This window comes from Bos taurus, chromosome 3 (genome assembly GCF_002263795.3).
Source record: "Bos taurus isolate L1 Dominette 01449 registration number 42190680 breed Hereford chromosome 3, ARS-UCD2.0, whole genome shotgun sequence".
Classification (NCBI taxonomy): domain Eukaryota; kingdom Metazoa; phylum Chordata; class Mammalia; order Artiodactyla; family Bovidae; genus Bos; species Bos taurus.
Window position 1 is genome coordinate 66239063 of NC_037330.1, and position 20144 is coordinate 66259206.

Sequence of the window (20144 nt, forward strand, 5' to 3'; positions counted from 1 at the left end):
CTGTTTTTGCTGACTGTATAGAGGTTCTCCATCTTTGGCTGCAAAGAATATAATCAATCTGATTTCGGTGTTGACCATCTGGTGATGTCCATGTATAGTCTTCTCTTGTGTTGTTGGAAGAGGGTGTTTGTTATGACCAGTGCATTTTCTTGGCAAAACTCTATTAGTCTTTGCCCCGCTTCATTCTGTACTCTGCTGGGGACCAGCCCCAGCTGATCCAGGGTATTCGAAGGAGAAACGGCCTAGGCGACTATTTATATGCTAATTAGAGATATAAAGAATAATAGAATGAGGATAGCTCAGTAGGAAAATTCAGTGGAGAAAAGAGGCTGAGTAGCTTGGTTTACGTGGGAGACCAATAAAACTTCAAGACAAGAAGTTTGCACCACTTACGTAGGCCGCAGGCGCCCTCTCGAATAGCGGAAGGTGCCTCACCCTAGACACCTTCTCGAGTGGGTCTTAGAAGCCCAGGCATAATTAGTAAGCGTGGTGGGTTCTGCGCTCCAGATGGAGACTCAGCTGGAAGTTAAAGGGAAGAATGACATGGGGAGACCAAGCGTTGGTGAGCAAGGCCCATAGCTTTATTTTTAACAGGGGCTTTTATACCCTAAGTTACACATAGAGGATAATAGGGGATGCAAAGTCAGCAGTCTTTGATTCTTATCAAAAACCAAGGTTTCTTTCCTGCAAATTTATCGTATACAAATGGTTTAGGTGATTTACATCATCTTCTGGCCAGAAGGCCTACTAACATTTTATGACTCTTGACAAGGACTTATCAACAAAGACTTATTTTCTCTAAGAGTAATTATTTTAAGGTTTGGCACCATCTTCCAAAGATAAAATTGCATTCCTATAGGGCGGATGTGTAATGGGTTTACAACAAAGGAAAGAATTTATTACCTTAAGGGTCTAAAGTTACTAACACCAAGGCCACTACTTATTTTTTTCCATATACCAACTATTAATTAATACACATTCAAGGATACAATTCAGGGGATGTGAAAACTTGGCAACAAGCATTGACTCATCAATGAAATCCTTTACTAGTTTATTCTGACAGTTTTTAACTCTCTGAGAGGCTCTAAGCTATTTGAATATCTTAAGCTTCCCGTGCCTCTGGAGGCTAGGAGACTGTAAACAATCGTATGCATAGCTGCAGGAGTCCGGGTAAACTTGTCAGGCGAGTTAGAGAGCCATCTGAGGGGTTTGGATTTAAACACTCCTAATTGCCCAGGAACTTTATTAATTGGAGCTGTAAGTTAACTCTGTCAACAGAGAAAGAGCGAGATGGTGGTAAGGGACAGCCCCCAGTAAAGTCAGAGGTGAGAGCACAAAGCAATAAAGTAGGCAGACTCTGGTTTTTTGGGGGAAAATGCTCGAGAATATCCGGGCGGACTCCTGAGCCTCGATCCCGCCTTTGTGTATGCCGAGCCTCCTTCCTCATGACCTTTGTCACGAGCGGAATGCCTCACCGGCTCCCAGCAGTACTCCAAGGCCAAGTTTGCCTGTTACTCCAGGTGTTTCTTGACTTCCTACTTTTGCATTCCAGTCCCCTATAATGAAAAGGACATCTTTTTAGGGTGTTAGTTCTCAAAGGTCTTGCAGGTCTTCATAGAACTGTTCAACTTCAGCTTCTTCAGTGTTACTGACTTGGATTACTGTGATACTGAATGGTTTGCCTTGGAAATGAACAGAAGATCATTCTGTCATTTTGGGGAGTGCATCCAAGTACTGCATTTCAGACTCTTTTGTTGACCATGATGGCCACTCCATTTCTTCTGAGGGATTCCTGCCCATAGTAGTAGATATAATGGTCATCTGAGTTAAATTCACCCATTCCAGTCCATTTCAGTTCGCTAATTCCTAGAATGTCGACATTCACTCTTGCCATCTCTTGTTTGACCACTTCCAATTTGCCTTGATTCATGGACCTGACATTCCAGGTTCCTATGCAATATTGCTCTTTACATAGACAGCTGAAATAGAGCTCAGATTGACTCTTCTTCTTTTTTCTAGTAGAGGGTCCCTACCTTTGCCTTGGCTCTTTTTAATCATGGAGTTCAGGGAGAGACAAACTCAACATTCCTTTAAAAACTGTTATGAAAAGAAGAATGAAAACTCATCAACATCTAACATTGTTCAAAACCTCTAACCATAATTAAAAGTATTAATATTATCTTATCCAATATAAAGTTTTATAAATATTAAAGAAACACAGGCATTTGGTAAAAGATAAATTAGGAAACCAATCATTTGGTTGATTTTTTGGTTAAGAGGTATTCAAATAATTGATTTCAGGGACTTGGATGGGGTTTCTCCTTCTGGAAAACATAGACTGGCTTGTTTAAGTTCTATCTTCTTGCTGAGAACATAAAAAAAAAAAAAAAAAAACTTGGCATATTATTTTGTTTTTCCTTTTTTGAAATTTATTTATTTTTAACTGAAGGATAATTGCTTTACAATATTGTATTGGTTTCTGCCATACATCAACATGAATCAGCATAGGTATACATATGTCCTTTCCCTCTTGAACCTCCCTCCCACCTCCCACCCCATCCCATCTCTCTAGGTTTACAGAGCCCCGGTTTGATTTCCCTGAGTCATAAGGCAAATTCCCATTGGCTATCTATCTTACATATGGTAATGTGTATATTTCCATATGACTCATTATTATTTTTTAAAAATCTACTTGAGGGAATCAGTAAGTTACCAGCAGTGGAAGTTCAAGAGAAGGAAAACACAGAGGAATTAGTCTGAAATCTGTTCTTACTATTCCTCATGAGTCATTTACTGATTCAAAACCTGCAGCTAAAGGTCAGAAGGGACAAAAATGGAAACCCAGGACCCATTAAGAAGGAGGGGTCTTGGAAAACAAAGCTTTCAAGTGGGTCCTTGGAAGCATGTACCTTAGAAGTGGAAATGAAGTGGAACTACTTACAGCTGAAGAGCAGCTCCTACTCAGCTCAACCCTTGACTGAATTAAAGAGGTCTGCCCCTGTTCCAACTGCTTCCCTGAAGTGAAAGTAAATTCACTCTGAAGGAAGACAACATTATCCAGAGGTTCAAATTATCTCTATCATTCTTCATAAATAGTGCTGTTATGGCTGAATTATATCCCCCCAAAATATATATGCTTAAAGCCCAAACTCAGTACTTCAGACTATGACGGTATTGGAAAGTAGGGCCTTTAAAAAGCTAATTAAATTAAAACAAAGCCATGAGGGTGGACCCTAATCCAATCTGACAGGCATCCTTATAAGAAAACAAGATTAAGGCACAAACAGACATCACAGATGCACAAAGGAAAGACCACACCAGGACACTGTGAGAAGATAGCTGTCTTCATGCTGAGGAAACAAGTCTCAAGAAAAACCAAACCTGTTTACACCTTGATCTTGGACTTCTAGCCTCCGGAACTGTGAGGAAATAAATTTCCGTTATTTAAGCCACCCAGTCTGTGGTATTTTGTTATGACAAACTTACCAAACTAGTACATATGTCCAGAAGTTGATTTTTTTTAAAGGAACAACAACAACACAAAAGAATGAGAATGAATACTCATAAGTAACTTCCATCTCTTTAGAGTCAGGATCTTGTCTGGGGTCTCTTCACAGACTTTACTGTCTCAGAAATTTATGCCTATGATCACATTTCTTTTGCTTTAAAGTGCCTTTTCTTCTCAGTTTCCTGGCAGAACTCTTTTCCATTCTCTGTGGCTTCCCCTGATCCACAGAAAATCATTGTATTTTTCCATCCTTTATACACTATTGTCGCTGGTACAGGGACAGAATCACTTAGAAGAAATGGAGTAGCCATGATGGTCAACAAAAGAGTCTGAAATGCAGTACTTGGATGCAATCTCAAAAATGACAGAACGATCTCTGTTTGTTTCCAAGGCAAACCATTAAATTCACAGTAATCCAAGTCTACGCCCCAACCAGTAATGCTGAAGAAGCTGAAGTTGAATGGTTCTATGAAGACCTACAAGACCTTCTAGAACAAACACTCAAAAAGATGTTCTTTTCATTATAGGGGACTGGAATGCAAAAGTAGGAAGTGAAGAAATATCTGGTGTAACAGGCAAATTTGGCCTTGAAGTTCAGAATGAAGCAGGCAAAGGCTAATAGAGTTTTGCCAAGAAAGCGAATTGGTCATAGCAAACACCCTCTTCCAACAACACAAGAGAAGACTCCACACATGGACATCACCAGATGGTCAACACCAAAATCAGATTGATTATATTCTTTGCAGCCAAAGATGGAGAAGCTCTGTACAGTCAGCAAAAACAAGATGGGGAGCTGACCGTGGCTCAGATCATGAACTCCTTATTACCAAATACAGACTTAAATTGGAGAAAGTAGGGAAAACCACTTGGAGAAGGCAATGGCACCCCACTCCATTACTCTTGCCTGCCCTGGAAAATCCCATGGATGGAGGAGCCTGGTAGGCTGCAGTCCATGGGGTCGCTAAGAGTCAGACACGACTGAGCAACTTCACTTTCACTTTTCACTTTCATGCATTAGAGAAGGAAATGACAACCCACTCCAGTACTCTTGCCTGGAGAATCCCAGGGATGGGGAAGCCTGGTGGGCTGCTGTCTATGGGGTCGCACAGAGTCAGACACAACTGACACAACTTAGCAGCAGCAGCAGGGAAAATTACTAAACATTCAGGTATGACCTAAATCAAATCCCTTACAATTATACAGTGGAAGTGACAAATAGAGTCAAGGTATTAGATATGATACACAGAGTGCCTGAAGAACTATGGACGGAGGTTTGTGACATTATACAGGAGGCAGGGATCAAGACCATCCCCAAGCAAAATGAATGCAAAAATGCAAAATAGCTGTGAAAAGAAGAGAAGCAAAAGGCAAAGGAGAAAAGGAAAGCTATACCCATTTGAATGCAGAGTTCCAAGGAATAGCAAAGAGAGATAAGAAAGCCTTCCTCAGGGATCAGTGCAAAGAAATAGAGGAAAACAATAGAATGGGAAAGACTAGAGATCTCTTCAAGAAAATTAGAGATACCAAGGGAACATTTCATGCAAAGATGGGCTCAATAAAGGACAGAAATGGTTTGAACCTAACAGAAGAAGATATTAAGAAGAGGTGGCAGGAATACACAGAAGAACTATACAAAAAAAGATCATGACCCAGATAATTACGATGGTGTGATCACTCACTTAGAGCCAGACATCCTGGACTGCGAAGTCAAGTGGACCTTAGGAAGCATCACTATGAACAAAGCTAGTGGAGGTAATGGAATTCCAGTTGAGCTACTTCAATTTCTAAAAGACAATGCTATGAAAGTGCTACACTCAATACGCCAGCAAATTTGGAAAACTCAGCAGTGGCCACAGGACTGGAAAAGGTCAGTTTTCATTCCAATCCCAAAGAAAGGCAATGCCAAAGAATGCTCAAACTACCACACAATTGCACTCATCTCACAACGCTAGTGAAGTAATGCTCAAAATTTTCCAAGCCAGGCTTCAACAATACATGAACCGTGAACTTCCAGATGTTCAAGCTGGATTTAGAAAAGGCAGAGGAACCAGAGATCAAATTGCCAACATTCACTGGATAGTTGAAAAAGCAAGAGAGTTCCAGAAAAACATCTGCTTTATTAGACTATGCCAAAGCCTTTAACTGTGTGGATCACAACAAAGTGTGGAAAATTCTGAAAGAGATGGGAATACCAGACCACCTGACCTGCCTCTTGAGAAATTTGTATGCAGGTCAGGAAGTAACTGACCTGCATACAGATTTCTGTCCAGTTAGAACTGGACATGGAACAACAGACTGGTTCCAAATCGGGAAAGGAGTACTTCAAGGCTGTATATTGTCATCTGCTTATTTAACTTACATGCAGAGTATATCATGAGAAACCCTGGGCTGGATGAAGCACAAGCTGGAATCAATATTGCTGGAAGAAATATCAATAACCTCAGATATGCAGATGACACACCCTTATGGCAGAAAGTGAAGAAGAGCTAAAGAGCCTCTTGATGAAAGTGAAAGAGGAGAGTGAAAAAGTTGGTTTAAAACTCAACATTCAGAAAACTAAGATCTTGTTATCTGGTCCCGTCACTTCATGGAAAATAGATGGGGAAACAATGGAAACAGTGAGAGACTTTATTTTGGGGCTCCAAAATCTCTGTAGATAGTGACTGCAGCCATGAAATTAAAAGATGCTTGCTCCTTGGTAGAAAAGTTATGACCAACATAAACAGCATATTTATAAGCAGAGACTTTACTTTGCCAACAAAGGTCTGTCTAGTTAAGGCTATGGTTTCTCCAGTAGTCATGTATGGATGTGAGAGTGGGACTATAAAGAAAGCTGAAGGCCACAGAATTGACGCTTTTAAACTGTGGTATTGGAGAAGACTCTTAGAGAGTCCCTTGGACTGCAAGGAGATCCAACCAGTCAATTCTAAAGGAAATCAATGTTGAATATTCATTAGTAGGACTGATGCTGAAGCTAAAAGTCCAATACTTTCACCACCTGATTCAAAGAACTGGCTCATTTGAAGAGACCCTGATACTGGAAAAGATTGAGGGTGGGAGGAGAAGTGGATGACAGAGGATTAGATAGTTGGATGGCATCACTGACTCAATGGACATGAGTTTGAGTAAACACCAGGAGGCTGCAGTCTATGGGGTTGCAAAGATTCAGACATGACTGAGCAAATGAACTGAACTGAACTGTCCCTGATACAGACTTCTATTATTGTACTTGGCATGATACAGTGTGATATTTTTAATATTCAGTTCAGTTCAGTCACTCAGTCGTGTCCGACTCTCTGTGACCCCATGAATCGCAGCATGCCAGGCCTCCCTGTCCATCACCAACTCCCGGAGTTCACTCAAACTCATGTTCATCCAGTTGGTGATGCCATCCAGCCATCTCATCCTCTGTTGTCCCCTTCTCCTCCTGTCCCCAATCCTTCCCAGCATCAGGGTCTTTTCCAGTGAGTCAACTCTTCGCATGAGGTGGCCAAAGTATTGGAGTTTCAGCTTTAGCATCAGTCCTTCCAATGAACACCCAGGACTGGTCTCCTCTAGGATGGACTGGTTGGATCTCCTTGCAGTCCAAGGGACTCTCAAGAGTTTCTCCAACACCACAGTTCAAAAGCATCAATTCTTCAGTGCTCAGCTTTCTTCACAGTCCAACTCTCACATCCATACATGACCACTGGAAAAACCATAGCCTTAACTAGACAGACCTTTGTTGGCAAAGTAATGTCTCTGCTTTTGAATATACTATCTAGGTTGGTCATAACTTTCCTTCCAAGCAGTAAGCGTCTTTTAATTTCATGGCTGCAATAACCATCTGCAGTGATTTTGGAGCCCCCAAAAATAAAGTCTGCCAATGTTTCCACTGTTTCCCCATCTATTTGCCATGAAGTGATGGGACCAGATGCCATGATCTTAATTTTCTGAATATTGAGCTTTAGACTTCCTAATAAACTATGGGCAACTTCAGAGTAAATGCTATCTTAATTACATCCGGGTTCTTACCTAACACATTGTCTGAGGTATTCATTAAAGATTTATACAAGGAACTGAATGGATAATGTCCTACCTTTAATGAGAATATCAGAATGTTTATGAATCTTTCCTCCAACAAGGAAAATTAAAACCTGAACAAGTTTTTAACAAAAGAGTTTTTACATGGACTGTGTCATTATTTTCATGTATGACATGAAGAGCAGTATTATATATCCCCTTTTTTCTTTATTTGACTCTACCAGCTTGTAATGCCTAATAAAATCTATATTAGAAATCCATTGTTTCAAGTAAATAATATATAAATAAGATATACCCTAATTTTCTTTATTAAGAATATTAATACTTAAATGTGAGCAAACTTTACAGTGTGTATCTTCAGGATTTTTCCCCAGCCCCTCTTTTTCCAAGCACCATGATTCCTCACATCCACCTAGCCTCATCTGCATGGTAAAAAGAATAGCTCCCGGGAGTCACAGTTATGCATATGATTCCCATACCCTAAAATTGACTATCGTGAGAGTAAGTACCTTAAACAAGCTGATCCAAAAAAGTTCTGCCTCTAAAGTTTAGAATTTGGAACAAAAGAAAAATTTAGTCTGTCTTTTGGTGGTCGAAATTGTTACAAGTAAATTCAGAAGCTATATGAGCGATGTTCTTCCCTGTAGCCTAAAGAAGTAAAAACCTGTCTGTAGGAGACAAAAATGATACAAACTCATCCAAAGAATAGTTAATGACAGACACAGGAAAGGCCTGATAGCACTACATCCCCTGGTTCCAGTTGTAACTACTATGCAATCTGTAGGCATCGTAAGTTATGCATATATCCTCTTTCTGCTTTATCCTAGCTCAAATGGAATTCTGCTGCTTGTACCAACAGTCATAAGAGAGATTTATTAGAAACTCTCCAACTAAAGTCTAATGCCATTTTTCTTCAACAAAGTAATGTTGTTTTTGTTGTTCAATCACTAAGTCATGTCCGACTCTGAGACTCCAGGGACTGTAGCCCACCAGGCCTCCCTGTTCCTCACTATCTCCTGGAGTTCACCAAAGTCCATGTCCACTGAATCAGTGATGCCATCCAACCATCTCATTACCAAAGTAATCTGAGAAACTGTAATTAAATAATGCAATATATTTCCAACACCGTCCATAAGGTACACTTTGATGAGAGGATGATTTGGGAACTCCACAGTGGGGGATTTAAGTAAAAGAGTGCAGATTGTGCACAGCTACAGAACACTGAACATCTGGAGAGATGCTAAGGATTATAGAAGAGCAATAAATTTGCTGGGATGGAAGGGGACTAAGATTGACATTTGCCTACTTTGCAATTGCCAACATGGAACCAAGGATATGATTACTGAGATATACCCAAGGAAAACAATGAAATACCAAAGGAAGAGCAAGAGGAGCAGAAAAAGACGAGGAGGAAAAGGAGCAGGAATCAGGAATGATCCAAGACAGATGAGGTGACCTTCAAGTTCTCTTCAAATATTAAGAGGAAATACGAGGTATGAATGGAAGAAGCTTATTCTTGAATGTTATAGCTCAACTGCAATAATAGTGCTGCTGCAGATTTTTTTTCTTTTAAATAAATAGCATGCCTGTTAAATTATTGGGCTTTCAAATTCTAGCAATTCACTGGGAAAGGAAAATTTGAACTTCCTTAAAGTTCTTATATTTGAATCTTTTTCTTTAGTAAAAGAGATAAATGATCAATCATCAGGCATCATCACAGTAAAAAGTTTTTAAACAATAGGCTAACTTAGGAACACTTTGGGTTTGGTGATTACTTCAAGGTATTTTTCAAATATCTGTGATTTTACCAAAGCCAAAACACATTTTGTGTCTTACCAAACCCAAAATAAATGTTGCCAAGAATTTTTTTACATTTAAATTTTGAAGTCATGTGTATTTTATGTGAAATTTAGTTCATATGTTTCTGATTTATTTATGTACAAATAATCAAAATTTTGTTTTGTAGAACCATTTGATGTCCACAGAAGCATTTTATAAATGATCTAAAGTGTTTAATAATTTTTAAAGCCTTTTTCCTATAAATAGGCAATTTTTTCTTTGAATTTACTTAAAGCTTCTCCTTATTCCCCAAACTTATGCCCCCAAAGTAATTAAAATATTAAAGCTAGCAAATTTTTGGTTTTAATTACAAAATAAGGAAGTTCCATGCTTTCCCTAGTAACCTAAAGATAGAAACCTGGGAAGATTTTTTCCTTATCCCTTATTCTACTTTTTCAGTTTTTTTATTTTCTTTGTTCCACATGTTATTAGTGGAAAAAATTATGTATGCTTAATGTTTAAAGAATCTGATCTCACATTTGACTCAGTTCTAATAAGGTGGATCAACCTAGAGCCTATTATAAAGAGTGAAGTGAGTCAGAAAGAGAAAAACAGATATTGTATATTAACGCATATGTATTAAACCTAAAAAGATGGTACTGGTTAATCTATTTGCAGAGCAGCAACGGAGACTCAGATATAAAGAAGAGACATGTGGACACAGTGGGGGAAGGAGAGGGTGGGACAAATTGAGAGAGTAGCGTTGGAACATATACATTAACACATGTAAAATTAGATAGCAGATGGAAAATTGCTATATGACACAGGGAGCTCAAATCCGGAGCTCTGTGACAACCTAGAGGGATGGGATGGGATAGGTTGGGCGGTGGGAAGGTTTAAGATGGAGGGGACATACATGTACCTATGACGGATTCATGTTGATATAGAGCAGAAACCAACACAATATTGTAAAGCAATTATCTTCCAATTAAAAATGAATACATTTTAAAAAAAGAATTTGATCTCTGAGGAAAAGTGACAACTTTGGTAAAGTTTATGGAGCATAAACAAAGATAAACAATAATTAAATGAAGAAATAACAGTGCAGCACATTATTTTCACTGATAATGCTAAAAACCAAAGAGACACTAGACTAAATTGACAAACAGCCATTATTGATAGCTAGTTCCCTGAAATAAGATGCAATCAAGGGAGCAAATTAAAATATTTTTACGTATCCTTTTGCCCCTCCATTCTCTTCAACTGTCCTATCATACAAAAGCACACATTTTTTAAATGAGACATTAAAATGTAACATTTGACATCATGGTACGATCCTTTTTATCTTTTCTTCTGAACAACCTAGAATTAAGCAAACTATCCTTGATTGTTTGGAAAGACTGCCTCTTTATAACAGTTGTTGTTTTTCAGTCTCTAAGTCATGTCCAACTCTTTGCGACCCCATGGACTGCAACACGCCAGGCTTCCATGTCCTTCGCCATCTCCCGGAGTTTGCTTATATTAATGTCCATTCAGTCAGTGATGCTATCCAACCATCTCATCCTCTGCCACCCCCTACTCCTATTGTCTTCCGTCTTTCTTTCCCAGCATCAAGGTCTTTTCTAAGGAGTTGGGTTTTTACATCAGGGGGCCAAAGTATTGGAGCCTCAGCTTGGGCATCAGTCCTTCCAATGAATATTCAGGACTGATTCCCTTGAGGATTGATTGGTTTGATCTCCTTTCAGGTCAAGGGACTCTCAAGAGTCTTCTCCAAAACCACAATTTAAAGCATCAGTTCTTTGGTGTTCAGCCTTCTTTATGATCCAACACTTATATCCGTATATGACTACTGGAAAAACCATAGCTTTGACTACACAGACCTTTACCAGCAAAGCGATGTCTGCTTTTTAAGTCATAGCTTTTTATTTTTCCAAGAAGCAAGTGTCTTTTAATTTCATGCTGCAGTCACCACCCTCAGTGATTTGGGAGCCCAAGAAAATAAAATCTGCTTCCACTTTTACCCCTTAAGGGTAAAAGTGGAAGCAGTGACAGATTCCAATGAAGAGGCCTGCTTAACTCAATGAAGCTATGAGCCATGCCATACAGGGCCACGCAAGACAGACAGATCATAGTGAAGGGTTCTGACAAAACATGGTCCACTGAAGAAGGAAATGGCAACCCACTCTAGTATTCTTGTTGTGAGAACCCATGAGCAGTATTAAAAGGCAAAGAGTTATGACAATGGAAGATGAGCCCCCCAGGTCAGAGGGTGTCCAATATGCTACTGAGGAAGAGTGGAAGGCAATCACAAATAGCTCGATAACATAAATACCAATAATATTAAAATTTGTACATTTAATTTGAAGATTTCAGTCTATAAAATTATTTCTACTCCTACATTAATAGTTTATCCTTTATATTAATTCCCAAAATGTACAAACAAATTTATACAGCTCATGCTTAACGTCACTAATTATTAGAGAAATGCAAATCAAAACTTCAATTTGGTATTACCTCATAACAGACAGAATGGCCATCATGAAAAAATCTACAGACAATAAATGCTTGGAGAGGATGTTGAGAAAAGGGAAACTTCCTACACTGTAGGTGGGAATATAAATTGGTGCAGCCACTCTGGAAAACTGTAGGGATGTTCCTTAAAAAACTAAAAATGGAGTTATTATACAGTTTAGTGATCCCACTCACTCATGGGCATATACATGGAAAAGACAAAAACTCTAATTCAAAAAGATACATGCACCCCAGTGTTCATTGCAGCACTATTTACAATAGCCAGACATGTAAGCAACCTAAATATCCATGAACAGATGAATGGATAAAGATGTGGTACATATTCACAATGGAATATTACTCAGCCATAAAAATGAAATAATGCCATTTGCAGCAACATGATGGACCTAGATTATATCATACTAAGTGAAGTCAGACAGAGAAAGACACTATCATATGATATCACTTATTTGAGGAATCTAAAAATAATACAAATGAACTAATTTACAAAATAAAAATAGAGTCACAGACATAAAAAAACTTACAGTTACCAAAGGGAAAGGCTGGAAGGGAGGGAAATATTAGGAGTTTGGTATTAACCATACACAAAAATAAACTCAAAATGGATTAAAGATCTAAATATAAGACCAGAAACTATAAAACTCCTAGAGGAAAACATAGGCAAAACACTCTCTGACATAAATCACAGCAGGATCCTCTATGACCCACCTCCCAGAATATTGGAAATAAAAGCAAAAATAAACAAATGGGACCTAATTAAACTTAAGAGCTTCTGCACAACAAAGAAAACTATAAGCAAGGTGAAGAGACAGCCTTCAGAATGGGAGAAAATAATAGCAAACAAAGCAACTGACAAAGAATTAATCTCAAAAATATACAAGCAACTCCTGCAGCTCAATTCCAGAAAAATAAATGACCCAATCAAAAAGTGGGCTAAAGAACTAAACAGACATTTCTCCAAAGAAGACATACAGATGGCTAACAAACACATGAAAAGATGCTCAACATCACTCATTATCAGAGAAATGCAAATCAAAACAACAATGAGGTACCATTTCACACCAGTCAGAATGGCTGCGATCCAAAAGTCTACCAACAATAAATGCTGGAGAGGGTGTGGAGAAAAGGGAACCCTCTTACACTGTTGGTGGGAATGCAAACTAGTACAGCCACCATGGAGAACAGTGTGGAGATTCCTTAAAAAACTGGAAATAGAACTGCCACATGACCCAGCAATCCCACTGCTGGGCATACACACCAAGGAAACCAGAATTGAAAGAGACACGTGTACCCCAATGTTCATTGTAGCACTGTTTATAATAGCCAGGACATGGAAGCAACCTAGATGCCTATCAGCAGACGAATGGATAAGAAAGCTGTGGTACATATACACAATGGAAATATTACTCAGCCATTAAAAAGAATTCATTTGAATCAGTTCTAATGAGGTGGATGAAACTGGAGCCTATTATACAGAGTGAAGTAAGCCAGAAAGAAAAACACCAATACAGTATACTAATGCATATATATGGAATTTAGAAAGACGGTAAGGATAACCCTGTATGCGAGACAGCAAAAGAGGCACAGATGTATAGAACAGTCTTTTGGACTCTGTGGGAGAGGATGAGGGCAAGATGATATGGGAGAATGGCATTGAAACATGTAAATTATCACATGTGAAACGAATCACCAGTCCAGGTTTGATGCATGATACAGGGTGCTCACAGCTGGTGCACTGGGATGACCCAGAGGGATGGTATGGGGAGGGAGGTGGGAGGGGGGTTCAGGATGGGGAACACATGTACACCCATGGCTGATTCATGTCAATGTATGGCAAAACCAATACAATATTGTAAAGTAAAAAAATAAATAAATAAATAAAACTGGGGGGGAAAAAGGAGTTTGGTATTAATAGATACACACTACTAATGGGTTTCCTAGGTATCTCAGTGGTAAAGAATCCACCTGTCAAGCAGGAGGTGCAGGCTCGATTCCTGGGTCAGGAAGATTACCAAGAGAAGGAAATGACAACCCACTCTAGTATTCTTGCCTGGGAAATCACAGGGATAGAGGAGCCTGGTGGGCTACAGTCCATGGGGTCATAAGAGTCAGACTTGACTTAGCAACTAAACACAGACATACATGCACACAAAAAACAAGGACCCATTGTATAGCATTGCTACTGCTGCTGCTAAGTCACTTCAGTCGTGTCTGACTCCATGTGACCCCATAGACGGCAGCCCACCAGGCTCCCCCGTCCCTGGGATTCTCCAGGCAAGAACACTAGAGTGGGTTGCCATTTCCTTCTCCAATGCAGGAAAGTGAAAAATGAAAGTGAAGTTGCTCAGTCATGTTTGACTCTTCATGGCCCCACGGACTGCAGCCTACCAGACTCCTCCATCCATGGGATTTCCAGGCAGGAGTACTGGAGTGGGGTGCCATTGCCTTCTCCATTGTATAGCACAGATATGTAATATCTTGTAATAACCTATCATGGAAAATAATCTGAAAAATAACATATATATATATATATATATATATAACCGACTCACTTTGCTATATATCTGAAACTAACACGTTGTAAATCAACTATGCTTCAAGAGAATTAATTAATTAAATTTCAAAAATAGTTTATCCTTTTAATATTTTGTTCCTCTGAGCACAATTCCTTCTATTCTTACAATACTAGAGTTCAACTTCTTAACCTTCTATCCCTTTGCTAAATATTTCATTCTTTTTTTAAAATATTATCTACTGGACACTTACTATAAACCAGGCACTCTTCTAAGTTCTAAGGTTACACATGTGGCTAAAACTGACAAAAATCTCTGTCTATATGGAATTTTTATTCCAGAATATGTTCAGTCAGTTCAGTTCAGTCACTCAGTCGTGTCCGACTCTCTACAACCCCATGAATCGCAGCACGCGAGGCCTCCCTGTCCATCGCCATCTCCCAGAGTTCACTCAAACTCACATCCATCGAGTCGGTGATGCCATCCAGCCATCTCATCCTCTGTCATCCCCTTTTCCTCCTGCCCCCAATCCCTCCCAGCATCAGAGTCTTTTCCAATGAGTCAATTCTTCACATGAGGTGACCAAAGTACTGGAGTTGCAGCTTTAGTATCGTTCCTTCCAAAGAACATGCAGGGCTGATCTCCCTTAGAATGGACTGGTTGGATCTCCTTGCAGTCCAAGGGACTCTCAAGAGTCTCCTCCAACACCACCTTTCAAAAGCATCAATTCTTCAGCACTCAGCTTTCTTCACAGTCCAACTCTCACATCCATACATGACCACTGGAAAAATCATAGCCTTGACTAGATGGACCTTTGTTGGCAAAGTAATGTCTCTGCTTTTGAATATGCTATCTAGGTTGGTCATAATTTTCCTTCCAAGGAGTACACGTCTTTTAATTTCATGGCTGCAGTCACCATCTGCAGTGATTTTGGAGCCCAGAAAAAATAAAGTCTGACACTGTTTCCACTCTTTCCCCATCTATTTCCCATGAAGTGATGGGACCAGATGCCATGATCTTCGTTTTCTGAATGTTGAGCTTTAAGCCAACTTTTTCACTCTCCACTTTCACTTTCATCAAGAGGCTTTTGAGTTCCTCTTCACTTTCTGCCCTAAGGGTGGTGTCATCTGCATATCTAAGGTTATTGATATTTCTCCTGGCAATCTTGATTCCAGCTTGTGCTTCTTCCAGTCCAGCGTTTCTCATGATGTACTCTGCATAGAAGTTAAATAAGCAGGGTGACAATATACAGCCTTGACGTACTCCTTTTCCTATTTGGAATCAGTCTGTTGTTCCATGTCCATTTCTAACTGTTGCTTCCTGACCTGCATATAGGTTTCTCAAGAGGCAGGCCAGAATATGTTAGTATCATAAAATTAATTTGAAAGGATAGATGGTAGTTAGATAACTTAAAATTAAATGTTGTTAACTAAAGATATACTTCAGTGCTTTAACAATTGCCTAACCATCACTTGTGTCATTATAAGTATTTCATCCTTAAGCTCTTTACAACTGTATCTGATATTTGTGCACCTACCCCAATGTCTGCATCAAAAAATATCACAAATAGATTTTAGGACTAAAAACCACAGCCTGTCAGTTCTATGGACAGCAAATTCTATATACATTTCTGTCTGTGGTGCATACCAGTCTTTCAGATTAAGAAACTACTATTTTAAGGATTCTACCTTTGAAGACTTAGAGACATTATATTATCATCATAAGATCACAAAGTTCTCAAATAAGTGTCATATTCACTACCCAAAGTTTGGGATGTTAAATTTCCTCAAATTTCATCTCCATGGATACAGATTGGGAAATACATCGCCACTGGGAAAACAAAGCCTGCCTGCAGCACTCAGCTTACAGAGGAAATTAAGCAATTTGTTAACCGTTGTACTTCAAGAGCAGAAGAAGCAGAAAAATACACTTCTCCCAGTAACTACAAATTATTCCTCAGGATAGATTTTGTTTAAGGGTAATATGATTTTGCTTGGCATTTCTGGCCCGAGATCCCTGTTATCGCATGAGTCATAGACAATCACCCCAGCAAATGCACTATTTTATAGTCATATAGTGCAACAGCAGGGAGGAGAGCTAAGGGGTCGGTTCTGGATTAGAACATTATCTTGACCACTTTCTAGCAGTGTGACGTTGACTGGGTCACTTTAACCTTTTCGAGATTTATAGTGTTGTTGTGAGAATCAAATGTACCAGATACTACTATGTCTCATTGAATCTTCACAACAATCCTGAAACAATTCAATAAGCTATTATAATCGAACAGGTATTTTAGAATTGAAGAAATAGTTTAAATAAAATGTCTGCCATAGAACCAGGCCACAAACAAACACTCATAAGTTAGTTCCATTCTCCCAATGCATTCAAGTGCGTGAAGCCCCTTGTATGCGTAAGGTGGATAAAATGTGCATACATACAGCTGTTTAGTCACTTAATATTTGTCTCGGTTTGGTAAACTCCATTCATCCTGTTTACACTCAATTCTTGGATCACTAAGAGACAGCTGTGAAGTGTAGATCCCTCACTTTCTATTGCTTCAGACAAGACTTTTCTATCCTTTCACAAGTTAAAAGCAGCAAGGCTTACTGTAAAGACTAAAGTGAGTTTAGTTATGTCACATTCCAGTACTTGCCTTTCTTTTGGAATCTCTTTAGGAAGAAAGAAGGGCCAGCATTTAAGAATACTGGTCCTCATAAAGACATGAATGGGCTTGTCTTCCTCTTTTCTCCTACCCTTTCAATAACTGTTATTGTTCATGCTGTTGAAAGCATTAAGGACAACGGTTGACTATCTACATTCTTTTTTCTTTTATGTGAAAGGGAAATGTACATAGTTTGGTTGGTAGGAACTGAAGAAAAAGCCCCAAAGAGGAGATAAAAGAATCCTCCCCTGGACACCAGACTGCAGCCTTCCTGAAAGGAGCCGGGACAACACCAAGAAGATGCCTTGAGTTATTTAAATGTTGCTGTTCTTACTGTTTTCTTTCGCATACATCACTGAATTCTGAGTCATTGGTTCACAACATAAATATGTCCACAGGAGAACCCTGAAGATTCAGAATGTTAGTAACAACAACAGCTCTTCACCCATCGCTGCTCTGAAGTTTCAGTCCATGGTACTATTTCCATTCTGACCTCTGCAACCATGAGAGTCACCTATTAGTTTTCCTTTTTCTGTAGACTTTTCTTCCTATAACTACCATATTCAAACATTAGGTTAGATGGATTTTCTGGCTATACAATAGGATTTGCACTCCTGTTTGGCAACATATTTGTGTACTTACAAAATGTTTCTATAAAGAGTTTTCTTAATATTTATAAAATATATTTTATTTCTTAAGACCCATATTAACTTCTAATTCATTAAAATAATGTGGGTCCTCTACCTTTCTACTTAAAAATACTTGATTTCAGACTTGGTAACATTTTTAAAGTGAATTCTCATTGACAGTGATGCAAGCTTCTGGCATACATTTTCAAGTTAACCTTCATTCAGATGTCTAAATAGTAACTGGATATATATGTATACTGAAACTCAAGAAATGTTAAACTTCTATACATGCACAGAACTGTGCCACAAATTAAATATGATAGCATGTGTGAGATTTAAACCAAAGTAACTGCAACAATATCAATACATGTATTATTAATATTAATAACAGTAGAATCTCTTAATTCACTTAAGAATGTAAGTAATTCATGCTAATTCATATAATATAATAATTCATATAATATAATCATTATATTATATATAGTTTATATAATATAATAACTATTTCTTCCCTATATTAATAATTTAAAACCCTTTAATAATCTAAAATTCTTTCTATTCCTGCAACAGTTTAGTGCAACTCCTTAATAATCTATCTTTGTGTCTAGAATACAAAATAATTTGCTAAATAAAAAAGAAAAATATGAACATAATCTTACTTTTTCTAACTGATGGCCCTATCTCCCACTTCTATAGAATATATTATAATTACTTAATAAGTACCTGTTTTCACCATGCAGTCATACTATTTTCTTCAAGCAGCTGAATAACCTATTTTTATGCTTAACATTAAATGGTCCAACAGTTTACAACCAATATGAATCTCAGCCATAAAATTCACCCCATCTTCATAGCAGGCTTCAGCCCTCTGGCTAAAGAAATAACCACATTGGAACTGTGTAATTTACAGAAAATAGAGTCCTACAAATAAATAGCCTTAGCTTGTTTTACTAGATAAGTAATTTAACTTTCTAACTTGGGGGAAATACAGCAGTTAATTGCTCAGTTCCCCACATCCCTTCATACAAATAAGGTCCAATTCCTCTAGCTGCACAAGGTGGGCAGTGCTGTTTATTGCTCACCTACCCTGGCACAGAGTGAAAATTAATGAGTTGGTGTTGAAAAGCAAAAAGTGCCTCATATAAAAAGAAAATGTAAATACTAAGTGCCATTACATCATTAGAAATAAAGATCACTTGAGTGAACACAGGAAATAAAAAGGAACCCTGAGAAGTTGCCACTAGCTTTTATTCCCTCCCCCTGGAGCCAAAGTCATGCTGACTGCCCTCTCCTATGTTTCCTGGCTCAAAGGTTCTATAAGACCCCATAAGGAGAATGGAATGGCTACCCACTCCAGTATTCTTGTCTGGAGAATTCCATGGAATTCAGAGGAGCCTGGTGGGCTACAGTCCATGGGATCACAGTGACTAACACTTAAAGGGAAACTATAAAACCCAACCTCTATTCTATTTATTATAGGATGATTAAAGCATAATGACTGAATGATTGCAACAACAGATATCAACATTAGAGAACAGCAAGATTCTGGAAACCAAAGGATGTGTTCCCCATTATGATGCTGATGACCAAAGAGCAGTCACGGAGTCTATGATATTATGTGACATACTTTATACTCAGCTTCAATGCAGATACAGACAGATCACTGACAAAATGGCAGTTTCTTGATGCCCCAAGAGATACCACCTAACTGTGCCTAACCTAGACACAAATACTTGTTGAAATTGTCATGATCTCACTTGTCTCCTGTCCAATAGAAGTTAAAAGGGGGAAGGGGTCTTTGGAATGGAGATAAGGCAGTGATACAAATATTTATTAGCTCTTCCTTTCTACAGATGGATACATGATGAGGACAAATGTCCTTCACATGCAGATTGATTGTTCCAAGAAACCAGGCTAAATAAAGCTTCATTTCCTGGGCCCCACTCCTCCCTGCTGTGTTCTGGGTCATTCTCCCCTTAGCGTTGCTATGCAACCTTCTCACCTTCCCATGATAGAACAGGTAAAGTCAAGTCTAGGAAGTTTCCCAGCAACTCCTGAATCTACTTTTCCAGAATGACTTGGTTGAAGGAGTTATGAACCTCAGATACACCTGTACACAAACCCATGTCAAAGTTAAATAATTTTTTAAATTATCTTCCTCACTTCTCCTAAATTAACACACTCAATCATGTTCAATAAAATAAAGAATGATTATAGAAGTCTGTCAGCTTTAGAGTTCTGGTTCAGACCCTTGCTGATCATTAGCAAGTTGATGAATCTTTACAAACCTATTTCCTGTTTTGTAAAATGGGTATGACAAGGCCCATCTAGCAGGAAAATTGCTAAATAATAAACTTGAGCTCCCAACACATAATAAGTCCACAATAAATACAAATCATTATTCTTTTTAACTTGCTATGAAATTATCCACAGAATCCTTACTCCTGGGTCATCTTCCTCAGAACTTTCTTGGTCAAGCCACCCACATTGTTTTCCCA